An 11,934-nucleotide genomic window follows, 5' to 3' on the forward strand; every position below is an offset into this window, starting at 1 on the left:
GGACGACTTGTTAAATTCATCACATTGGAATACACTCGTTTTTTTTATCCAGGGAGAACTCTCACCTAAAGCCAATGCCCATAAACACTCGTCCAAATGCACGACAGTGCAATGAGATAAAATGCGTGCAGTTCAAGGATCCAGCTAGTGAACGTGACCTATAAGCTTAGTCTCTCATCATCACTTGATGCCATAAAAACTATATGATGAGAAGCAAAAATCAAACTTAGATCACTTGAAACACCAAGTCTCTTCCTTACTATAAAACGACTTACCTACTCTTGGTAGTTAAATCTTAAACTATAAACTATAATCACTAAACCTTGACTTATAACCCATACCCCAATAAAAATGTAAGAAGACAAGGATACAACAACTCAACAAGGTTTATTTAAAATTTGTAATTGTATATCTAATAAAATGATTGCGATCAGCAAAGTAACATCTGGATAAAGACTTGTATATCATATTTTAATCTGTAAATATGTATAAGTGGGAGTGTGGGACTTGTTTAAATAAGATTCATATAACTTAAAAGTGCAAATGAATGATGGCCCGATAAAGACGAAGGATATTATGGGCAATAACAAAATAATTAGTTTGTGTTAATGCGGAGATTTTCTAGGGTCTACAAGAAGATCTCAGAATTATTTGGATCCATCCCACCCCCGTCGGTGGCTTTGTGCTACCATCAACTTATGGGTCCTTTTTAATGAGCATGATTGAGTTATGTACACGAACTATTACATTTCCCATCAATGCATATAACACACACACCCAATTTATAGTTTTATGATACAACATACATCTCATCCTGTTATAATTGTTATTCTTATTTATTATTTATTATTATTATTATTATTATTAATACTACTACTGTTACTGTTACTATTGCTATATACTTATATTGGATGAATCAAAACTATTCTCACTTCGAAGTTTGTTCATGAGGCCTGATGCGAGCTTAATTGTATTTTTCTAATTAAAAACATGATCATCAAGCATAATATGTGGAGTGGTGATCAAGCATTACACATAATACTATCTATTTGTAATATTTGGGGCTACACAAACCGACACACTCTACTATAATGAGTGTCATCAATGACTAATCACTGATTGACGAGTACTGATAGATCAACGAGGAGGACCACTAACATATGGGAGAGAAATAAAATATTGATGGACAAGTTTCTTAATACTTAAGAGATTGTTAGCCTAACCCACGAATTCGAATATTACTGACGAATTACCGCTGACCACCGATGCTAGTAAACCCAAATATGGTCAATGATTGTGGAGAATTTTTAGCGGCATATTGCAAATGAATTATTTGTCGCTGAAACTTTAAGAAATATATTGGATAGAGATCCCATGCCAAGTCTTTTTGCAAAAATTTGGTAAGTACATGTCACTTACATATATTTGATGTCAACAGAGTCGTTGCCCTACGGTAAATATACTAAATTTTTGCTTCAAGATCCTTGGTATTAGTGGAAAAACGTTTTAGAGCTAGACTACTAACTCACGAGTGAGCACTTATATTTAACGCTTTTCATGGTAAGTGTTGGGTTTATACAAGATTATCAAAGTCCAAATAAACCATTTTATTAGGAAAACGCGGCGGAATTAAGTTTTAAATCTTGTTTAACCATTACACATAAAACCCGATTTATGTTAAACCCAATCCAGGATCCATATACAATACACATGCTATCAAAATCAACCATAGGGTGTTTAGAGAACATACCTTCAAGTCTTAAAACACCGAAGGGGATGAATGGTTTGAATGATAAGTCTCCAAAGAAGGAAACCTCAAGCTTGCATACCCGAACAAGCTTCCAACAAACACCAAGTTGCTAGGATTTATCACTTTGCTTAATCCCTCTTGTTCCTCCTTGATTTCGGCCGAGAAGAAGAAGAAGAAGAAGAGAGAAAATGTGTGTGTGTGTGTGAGAAAGTGTGTTTGTGTTGTTCAAGAAAAACAATCCACCAACCCTTACACATGCATGTCTTGGAAGTATAAAATGGAAGAGAGAGAGGGTGAGGGGGGCGGCCAAAAGAGGGTTTTTTCCCACCCAAAACTCAAACCCATTTATTTATACTTCCTTATCATACATTATGTTATTTAACCAATTAAATAACATCTCAAAAAATATAAATTATCAACATAATTTATTTAACACACAAATGCAAATATTTAGAAAATTCATTTTCCAAATATTATAAATGTTGATACTTATTACTTAGATCATATCTAATAATAAATACTATGGCGTTTGTCTAGCTTGTTATTGGGTATGACCCAACTTGGATCATAACGTACTAGCCACATCAACTCAAATATCTGTCTTGGGCAGATCGATTCCAACAATCTCCCACTTGCACAAGATACATAGAAGATTGATGCAAATAGCAAATACCGCCTAACAACGGTTTACTATCCCTAATACGCATGACGAAGTGCCATTCAATAATATCATCCCCTTCAAGTCCCTCACTTGAAAATGATTTAGGTAAAACTATCATTTATCCTTTTGTCTCAAATGTCATGTTAAATCCAGAGATAAAGAGTGATCATTCTCTGTTGATTTATCTTATCAGGCTTTACACATTTAACTCTCAAATTGACTACATATGTCTCTCACTATCACCTTGTACTACACTTGAGCTTAGCCTTATGTACTGACATATTTCAGAGCAACGAAGAACTAAGTCAAAGCATAATAGTCGGTGAATATCAAGACCCAATATGTATCTCAGGTCGGAGGATACTATGATGTTCGCCTTTACTCAAATTTACTTATGACCACAAATCACAAGGATTCCATGCAGTAAACTTGAGGGCGGGTCAATCCAATACTTATCCCATAAATATCTATGAACCTTGGCAGCAAACCCTTTCCATATTCATACCTTATGAATATCTACCAATCCAAGTTCATAATAGTCTTTCCTTCACATTTGTTCCCACAAATATGATCGACTACGGACATTTAGAATAATTAACTTATTCACGGATTTAAACATGCTAAAATGGAACATGACTCAAAAGCATAAGCATAACCAAAACCATATGACTGAGTCAAAATAATAATTGTTCCAATATCCAAATACAAAATTTTGATCAAATCCAATCACAAGAATATCGAAGTCCTAAGGCACAAGTATGACCCTCATGCTTTGGCCTTTCTAGGAGCTTCGTGAGTAGATCCGCAATGTTTTGATCAGTGTGAACTTTGCGAATACATATCTTTCCTTTTTCAACTTTATCCCTTATGTAGTTGAATCTCCGCTCAATGTGCCTTGTCTTTTGATGTGCACGAGGTTCCTTGATTTGAGCAATCGCACCCTCGTTGTCACAAAAGATTTCTAGAGGGTCCTGAATGGTACGGACTACCCCTAGGTCGGCAATGAACTTTCTAATCCACGCAGCTTCTTGAGCTGCCAAGGAGGCGGCGATGTATTCAGATTCAGTGGTGGACAATGCTACCACATCTTGTTTTGCGTTCTTCCAAGACACAGCACCACCATTTAGAACGAAAACAGATCCCGATTGTGATCGAGAATCATCTCGATCAGTTTGGAAACTCGCATCAGTGTAACCGTTTACAACGAGTTCCTTCTCACCAGAGCCATATATTTGAAATATATCCTTAGTCCTCCTAAGGTATTTCAATATGCTCTTAACCGCCATCCAATGGCTAGTTCCCGGATTTTGTTGATATCTACTTGTCATGATCAAAGCGCATGACACATCCGGTCTAGTGCATATCATGGCATACATGATAGAACCTATAGCAGATGCATATGGGATTCCATTCATTTTATCTTGCTCATCCTTTGAGCTTGGACATTGAGATGCACTCAATATTGTTCCCCTTTGAATAGGTACCAAACCTTTCTTAGAGTTGTCCATCTTGAACCTTTTCAAGATTTTGTTAATGTATGCACTTTGATTCATACCTATCAACCGCCTTGATCTATCCCTATAGATCCTTATTCCCAGAATATAGGCGGCTTCACTAAGATCCTTGATGGAAAAACAACTTCCAAGCCAGGCTTTTACACCTTCCAAGGTTGGAATGTCATTTCCAAACAGCAGTATGTCATCGACATATAATACCAGAAAGGTAATGATGCTCCCACTAGCTTTCTTAAACACACAAGCTTCATCGGAGTTTTTGATGAATCCAAATTTCTTAACTTCATCATCATAACGGTGATTCCAACTTCTAGATGCTTGTTTCAATCCATAGATTGACTTCTTTAGCTTACATACTTTGTTAGAATGTTGTGGATCAACAAAACCTTTAGGCTGAATCATATAGACATCTTCCTCAAGGTGTCCATTTAGAAAAGCGGTTTTGACATCCATTTTCTATATCTCATAGTCATAGTATGCGGCTATGGCAAACAATATCCTAATAGACTTTAGCATCGCAACAGGCGAAAAAGTTTCATCATAATCAACCCCTTGAGTTTGAGTGAAACCCTTTGCTACAGTCTAGCTTTATAAGTATCCAAGTTTCCATGCATATCGGTTTTCTTCTTGAAAACCCACTTACTTCAAACCAATTTGGAATTAAGAGGTGGTGCAACCAAGTCCCATACTTTATTGTCATTCATGGATTGCATCTCAACGTTCATGGCTTCAAGCCATTTATCATAATCAGATTGTGACATTGCATCTCGGTATGTGGTGGGTTCATCCGAATCTACCACATAGCATCCATCCATGAAAAATCCATATCTTTCGGGGGGGGGGGGTGCTAATTCTACCAGTTTTGCGAACGATTTGTGTGTTTTGATCAACCATTTGATCATTCTCAACAACCTTTTGTTGATCGCTAGTGTCAACCAAAAGTGTATCGGCTTGTAGTTTTCGATCCTCCTCGAGTTCCACAGTTCTACTAGTTCCTTCCATAAGGAACCTTCTTTCCAAGAACTCAGCCTTTCGAGCAATAAATACATTTTGCTCATTTGGATTGTAGAAATAATATCCCATAGAATCTTTGGGATATCCAACAAATATACACTTAGTGGATCGGCTTTCAAGTTTGTTTTGGGTGTTGTTCTTGACATAAGCCTCACAACCCCAAACCTTCAAATATGATAATGATGTAACCCTTCCATGCCATATTTCAAAAGGTGTCCTATCCACTTTCTTGGTTGGTGCCATATTTAAAATACGGGTTGTGGAGATCAATGTGAACCCCCAAAATGATAGAGGTAATGTGCTTCTATCCATCATAGATCAAACCATATCCAATAAAGTTTGATTTCTCCTTTCGGACACACCATTATGTTGTGGTGTTCCAGGTGGAGTAAGTTGTGAGACAATCCCACAACTCCTGAGATAATCTAGAAACGCATCATTGAGGTATTCACCTCCTCTATCGGAACGAAGTACTTTAATTGTTTTGTTGAGTTGATTTTGCACTTCAGTTTGGAAGACTTTGAACATTTCAAAGGCTTCATTTGTGTCTTAACAAGAACACATACCCATAGCGACTATAATCGTCGGTAAAGGTAATGAAGTATATTTCACCATTTCTTGTCATTATCTTAAAAGAACCACATACATCCGAATGTATGATACCTAATAAGTCTTTCGCCCTTTCATTAGTTCCACTAAAGGGATCCTTGGTCATATTTCCCAATAAACAAGATTCACACTTATCAAATGAATCGTCATTTGATTCCAAAAGACCATTCTTTTGAAGTGTACGAATGTGATCCTTGTTTATGTGACCAATGCGACAATGCCATAGAAAAGTCTTACTCAAATCCAATTTGAGTCTTTTGGTGTTAGCTTGGTACAACGAGTTATCAATGTATGTATTATCATGAAATAATTCATAAATTCCATTAGACGGCATCGCTTTAAAATAAAAGGCATCATTCATGAAAACATAAATACCATTGTTTACAAACTTAGAATCATAAGCAAATTGTCTTAACAAAGAAACAGAGATAATATTCCTAGTCAAACTAGGAGAATACAAAATGTTTTTCAAAATAACTTCCAAACCATTTGGAAGCTTTAAAACAAAATCTCCTCGGGCTTGGACGTCAACCTTTGCTCCATTGCCCATGAAGAGACTTATATCTCCTTTCTTGTAATCATTTCTTGTTTTGAACTCCTGCAATGAATTGCATATATGAGTTCCACATCCGGCATCCAATACCCATGAGTTAGAAGAAATAATATTAAGATCAACATGGATCATGAAAGTTGTACCCGAGGTTTGCTCCGCATCCCTCTTAGCTTTCAACTCCTTGAGATAGGTTGGAAAATTTCTCATCCAACGGCCTATCTTGCCACAACCAAAGCACGGATCCTCAGCGCTAACATTTAGCTTCTTCGGTTTTGGTTCCGCCTTTGCCATTCCCTTGAACCTCCCTTTGACTTGGCCCTTACCACTAGAAACCTTTGCCTTGGGTTCTGTATGATGCCTCTTCTTCAAACCACCTTCATTGATCGCAAGAACGGGTATAATCTTTTTACCCATTCCGGCTTCGACTGTTTGGAGCATTGCGTGAAGCTCACCAATACTTTTGTCCCATCCGTTCATGTTATAATTCATAACGAATGTCTCAAACCTTTTAGTTAAGCCATTAAGGATCATATCCGTGGCTAACTTTTTTGAGACGGGACAGTTAAGCCGTTCAAGCCGATCAATGTGGCTTTTCATCTTAAGCACATAAGATGAGACAGATTGGGTTTCTTCCATACAACATACATGAAACGCTCGAACCGTTTCGAAACGTTCCACCCTATCTTGAGTAAGGAACATTTCTTAAGCTGGGTGATCATGTCATATGCCTTATGATTCTCGAAATCCTTTTGGATCTCGGGAATCATTGTTCCCAACATGAGGCAAGAAACTTACACCGAATCCTTGGTGTATTTTAACCAATCAGCGTAGGCATCCAAGTTATTTACATTTGGTTCATCAGGAATAGGATCATCCAAAATATAAGATTTCTTCTCTTGCTTGAGAACAATTCTCAAGTTTTGATACCAATCCATGAAATTGTTATAATTCAGACGATCCTTATCCAGAATGGATCTCAGTGATAGATTATGCATAGGTGGGATAATAGCGTCCGGTGCGTTGTTGTTTGCGGCCATCTATAAATTTAACAAAGTTCAATTTAGTATTTTCGATATCATTAATAAATTTTAATCGTTAATACCCTTTAATGTCTCCAAGACAATTAATGATTTAAAATCTAGAACCCAACGTTTCATTCAAATAGTAGTTAGGTGACCTTTATCCTACTATTTAAATTAACAATGTAGTCAACGTTTGACAATTGCAACCCTTTGCAACTTCTAGCTTTATGGGATCGGTTAAACATCATATGTTAAGTTGGCATGTTTAATCCCATAAACACCTTTGTACGCCATGCTTCGGTGACCCTATTCACATGGTTTACAAATCAAGTCGTCCTACTTACACACACGTGTGAGTTTACACATACAAGTGGTTAGGTGACCTTTATCTCACAAGTATTGTAAATCCACCTCAAGATCACAAGTTTTCTTAAATGTGGTTAGGTGACCTTTATCCCACATCAAGTCTCCAAGTGATTCGAGCGTCGTATAAAAGGATGGTGTTTAACTTGTTTTAAAAGGGATTTAAGTTTTCAAAATTCTAGATTGGAAAACTATCTTATGTACCTTCCATTTGCATGCATTCAAATGTAGGGTACCTTTTGAAATAAATTTTCAAAGTTCCTTTTAATAAAACCCATTTTATTATGAAATCATTAATAGTTAATAAAACCAATTATTACTTAATAATTTCAAATGAATCAATTTTATGCAAGTTATTGATTTTTTAATTGTTAACATCCATATCCAAATGATAAAACAAAATTTAAATCAACCACACAAGCATAAAAAAATCAATACAAGTTCATAACCATAGCCACCTATATTGACAATACTTGTTGAAAGAAACAAGTGTGTCACAAGGTCTCTCCTAAGGGACGAGCATGACACAAGGTATGTGATGGTGAACTCCCACTTGACTCCGCATCCATATGCTTCAAGTGTCCACCTCTTGTTGTGATCCTTTCTCCTTATTTGGGCTTCCATTTGGGCTCCAACCAAAGTGGTATTGTAGTTGCATCTCCTTTTACAAAATATATCCTAATACATTTTTCTAATAAAAGAAATACAACTATTCTATTTATTATTACAAACCAATTTGAAACAAATAAACAGATTACATTCCCGAATAAAGAATATTACAATCAATGAATAAATCACAACACATCATTTCAATATACATAGGATCATGGTTAGGTTATGAACATCCAAACAAATAGGTCAACCTTTGACCAGAATAGTTCCCCTATAACCCTTTTGAGTTTTCGAACAGAAGACCAAAGTTTCAGAGTTTTCGGCCCGAAAACTTTGGTTAGCCGAGAACCTAGTGTTCTTGGTCAACACCGAGAACTATGTTTTCGGTCAACCGATAACCATGGTTCACAACCATGAGTTCTCGGTCCAACCGAGAAAGTGTTTTCGGTCAACCGAAATCTCATGGTTCCCAACCAAGAGTTCTCGGCCAACCGAGTAAAGGGTTTCGGGTGTCTTCAGCCAGATCGAGAACAATGGTTTCTAACCAAGGGTTCTCGGCCAAAGCTGAAAAGCCCAGATTTGTCCAAACAATGAATTTTTCCAGATTTACCACATGCATGTATGGTACCATCTTGAAAAACCAAGGGGCAACCAATATCCTAAATTTTTCGTCCAATATGGTAAAAATACCATAAAACCGGAACACTTTAGATCACATTTTTAAGCATGTAATTGTATAAGCGGCTCTTGATGCCATTGTTGGGTTTATACAAGATTATCAAAGTCCAAATAAACCATTTTATTAGGAAAACACAGCGGAATTAAGTCTTAAATCTTGTTTAACCATTACACATAAAACCCGATTTATGTTAAACCCAATCCAGGATCCATATACAATACACATGCTATCAAAATCAACCATAGGGTGTTTAGAGAACATACCTTCAAGTCTTAAAACACCGAAGGGGATGAATGGTTTGAATGACAAGTCTCCAAAGAAGGAAACCTCAAGTTTGTATACCCGAACAAGCTTCCAACAAACACCAAGTTGCTAGGATTTAGCACTTTGCTTAATCCCTCTTGTTCCTCCTTGATTTCGGCCGAGAAGAAGAAGACATATACACATGTCTTACAAAAAATTAATAAACAAAGAGTTGTTGAACAACTTTCATACAACTGAATACTTATCCACGTCTTTCACAAAGACAAAATTAATAAACGAAGAGTTGTTAAACAACTTTCATACAATTGGAGACTTATCTATGTCTTTTAAAAATAATGAACTGAATAAACGAGAGATTTCTACATGTGTTTGTTACATATCTTTCATACACAAGTTGAATATAAAACTAAATTTCAAAAAATGGTTTGCTGCAATTACAAATTGCTTAACGGCATAAATGACAGTTATAAATTGCTTAACGGCATAAAAGTTAACAAGCTTAAATTCAAGCTTAAATGATTATAACTGTTAAGCAATTTATAACAGTCTTTTATGTCGTTAAGCAATTTATAACTGTCTTTTATGCCGTTAAACAATTTATAATTGTCTTTTATGTCGTTAAGCAATTTGTAACTGTCAGCAAACCATTTTTTTGAAAATTGGTCTTATATTCAACTTGTGTATGAAAGATATGTAACAAACACATATAGAAATGTCTCGTTTATTTAGTTCATTATTTTTAAAGTACATAGATAAGTCTCCAATTGTATAAAAGTTGTTTAACAACTCTTCGTTTATTAATTTTGTCTTTGTGAAAGACATGGATAAGTCTTCAATTGTATGAAAGTTGTTCAACAAATCTTTGTTTATTAATTTTTTGTAAGACATGTGTATATGTCTTCAAATTTAAAAAGTTGTCCAACCATTTTTATGTAAGACATGTGTATATGTCTCTAAATTTATGAAAGACATGAAGTCTTTATTTGTTCTCTTAGGTTTGCTAAGTTTCCAATTAGAAATCATTTAGTTTTGATAAGGATTAATCGAGTTTTGTTTTGAGAAATCATTTTTTTGTAAAAATGCTTAAGGAGAGATTATAATAAATAATTTTGAAGTAAATTAACAGTTATAAAATAAATCATACCTCATCTTCTTATCCAGCTAAGTGAACCTTTTAAATTGAATTTTTCAAGTGACCAACCGAACCAATTTGTTCCCTACGGCCTCCTGCCTCAACGGTACTCTTATGGCTCCAGGGCTCCAGGTTTTGCAAAATTCTTAAAGATGAACTTGATAGATAATAAGAACTGATATATTTATTTCACAACTGTTCTTCCCAGGGGAAGAAATTCTTGGTACTTACATAATACTCTCCTTTAGCAAGGAGATTACTCACTAATACACATGATTTATCTTACAAGTAGAGAGAAAAGAAAGATAAGTAAGAATGCAATCCTAAACTTAAGAATAATTCCCCTTTATATAGGAGGAGAAGATTTATACAATGGACTAAAATGCCCTTCTAATTTCGTCATGCATGACGATTTTAGTCGACATACCCATGTGTTGGGTCCAGTTCCCTGGTGTCTTCATCCGAGTAATAGCTGTAAAGTTGAGAGCTATTGTCTTCTTTTGTACTGTTTGAACAGTATTCGCAATTATGATTTTCATAAGTACGCTGAAGCTCCTGACATAGTCTTTCTTTTGTGACTAGCCCTGCTTCTACTTTATTAAAGATGATTCTTTGCTCCATCTTTTCTGAAGCTTCTTTCTCGTGCTTTGGTAGTGGAAGACTACTAAAGCTGGTAATTACACAGTGGTGACTGTAATAGTTTACTTTATTAAAGCTTCCAGCTTTTATTTTTGCAAGTTTTCAAGTATTTTTAGAAAACTCTTAACTCTTATTTCAACCTAATTGCTCGGGTCTTCATATTTTTTATCCACGAATTTGGATGGATTTACGGTTCTTGTTTTAGCTAGACCGATTTCCAAATGATGGTAGCTTTGGAAGGATTTTCCTTGATACCAATCTGGGAGCGTAGAAGTACACTTGATGAAAATGTTAGCATCTTTTGCTGCTGTAATCTTTTTGTGAAAGTTTTTTATTGCTTTCTTCATTCCTTCGGTCATTAAATTAATTTCTTGTAAATTAGAGGAAGGGTAAATATACTTAACTAACCCAGCAGAGAATTCTAAGGAGATAAGTTATGGGCTTGCGCCTGGACAAAAGACAATTAAACTTTTAGTAGCCTTATCTTCTGTGTAAATGTGCTCGGATTCAAAGTCATTTTGACTTAAAGACCGCGCTTTAGACCATAATGATCTAAATTCATCAAGAGATACAATATCTTGGGCTTCTTCTTCTTCTTTCTCTTCAATAAATTTTAATTTTGAAGGAAATGGGAAAGCTTTTCTGAACTCAACGGTTTTTTCTTGTTTTCCTGGTTTTAAAAGTTCAGGAAAAATTGTTACCTACAAAGGTATTTCTCTTTTTCCAAGATTTGCTGAATAGCGAGTGGATTCTTGTTGGGCTTGTGCTAACGTCCCAAACTTTTTGAATGGATAGCTGCTTCCATCTACGTAGCTTTTGACTGTTGACCAGTCTTCGTATATCCCCTTATGCTCACCGTCAAAAATAACATAGAACCTTGTTTTGGGATTTTCTAGTCTCCGGGTAATTTGAGAGTAACTTGGTCTTAGTGAGACCTCTTCAGTTTTTGGCAAACCGTCAGCCATCAACGGATTTGATTTGTCTTTACCAGAGCCGTTTGCTTCTGGACTAGATGAAGATCCTAGTTCTTCATTAACTTTTCTTTGCTTTTTTCCAAAGCAACAGGAGTAAACGGACTTGTTTTTTCTTTACCCTTTGCCGTTTGAAAGGGAATAGATTAAG

Source organism: Bidens hawaiensis, unplaced genomic scaffold, assembly GCF_021521415.1.
Source record: "Bidens hawaiensis isolate Kalapana, Puna unplaced genomic scaffold, B.hawaiensis_p1.1 tig00036294_1, whole genome shotgun sequence".
NCBI lineage: Eukaryota > Viridiplantae > Streptophyta > Magnoliopsida > Asterales > Asteraceae > Bidens > Bidens hawaiensis.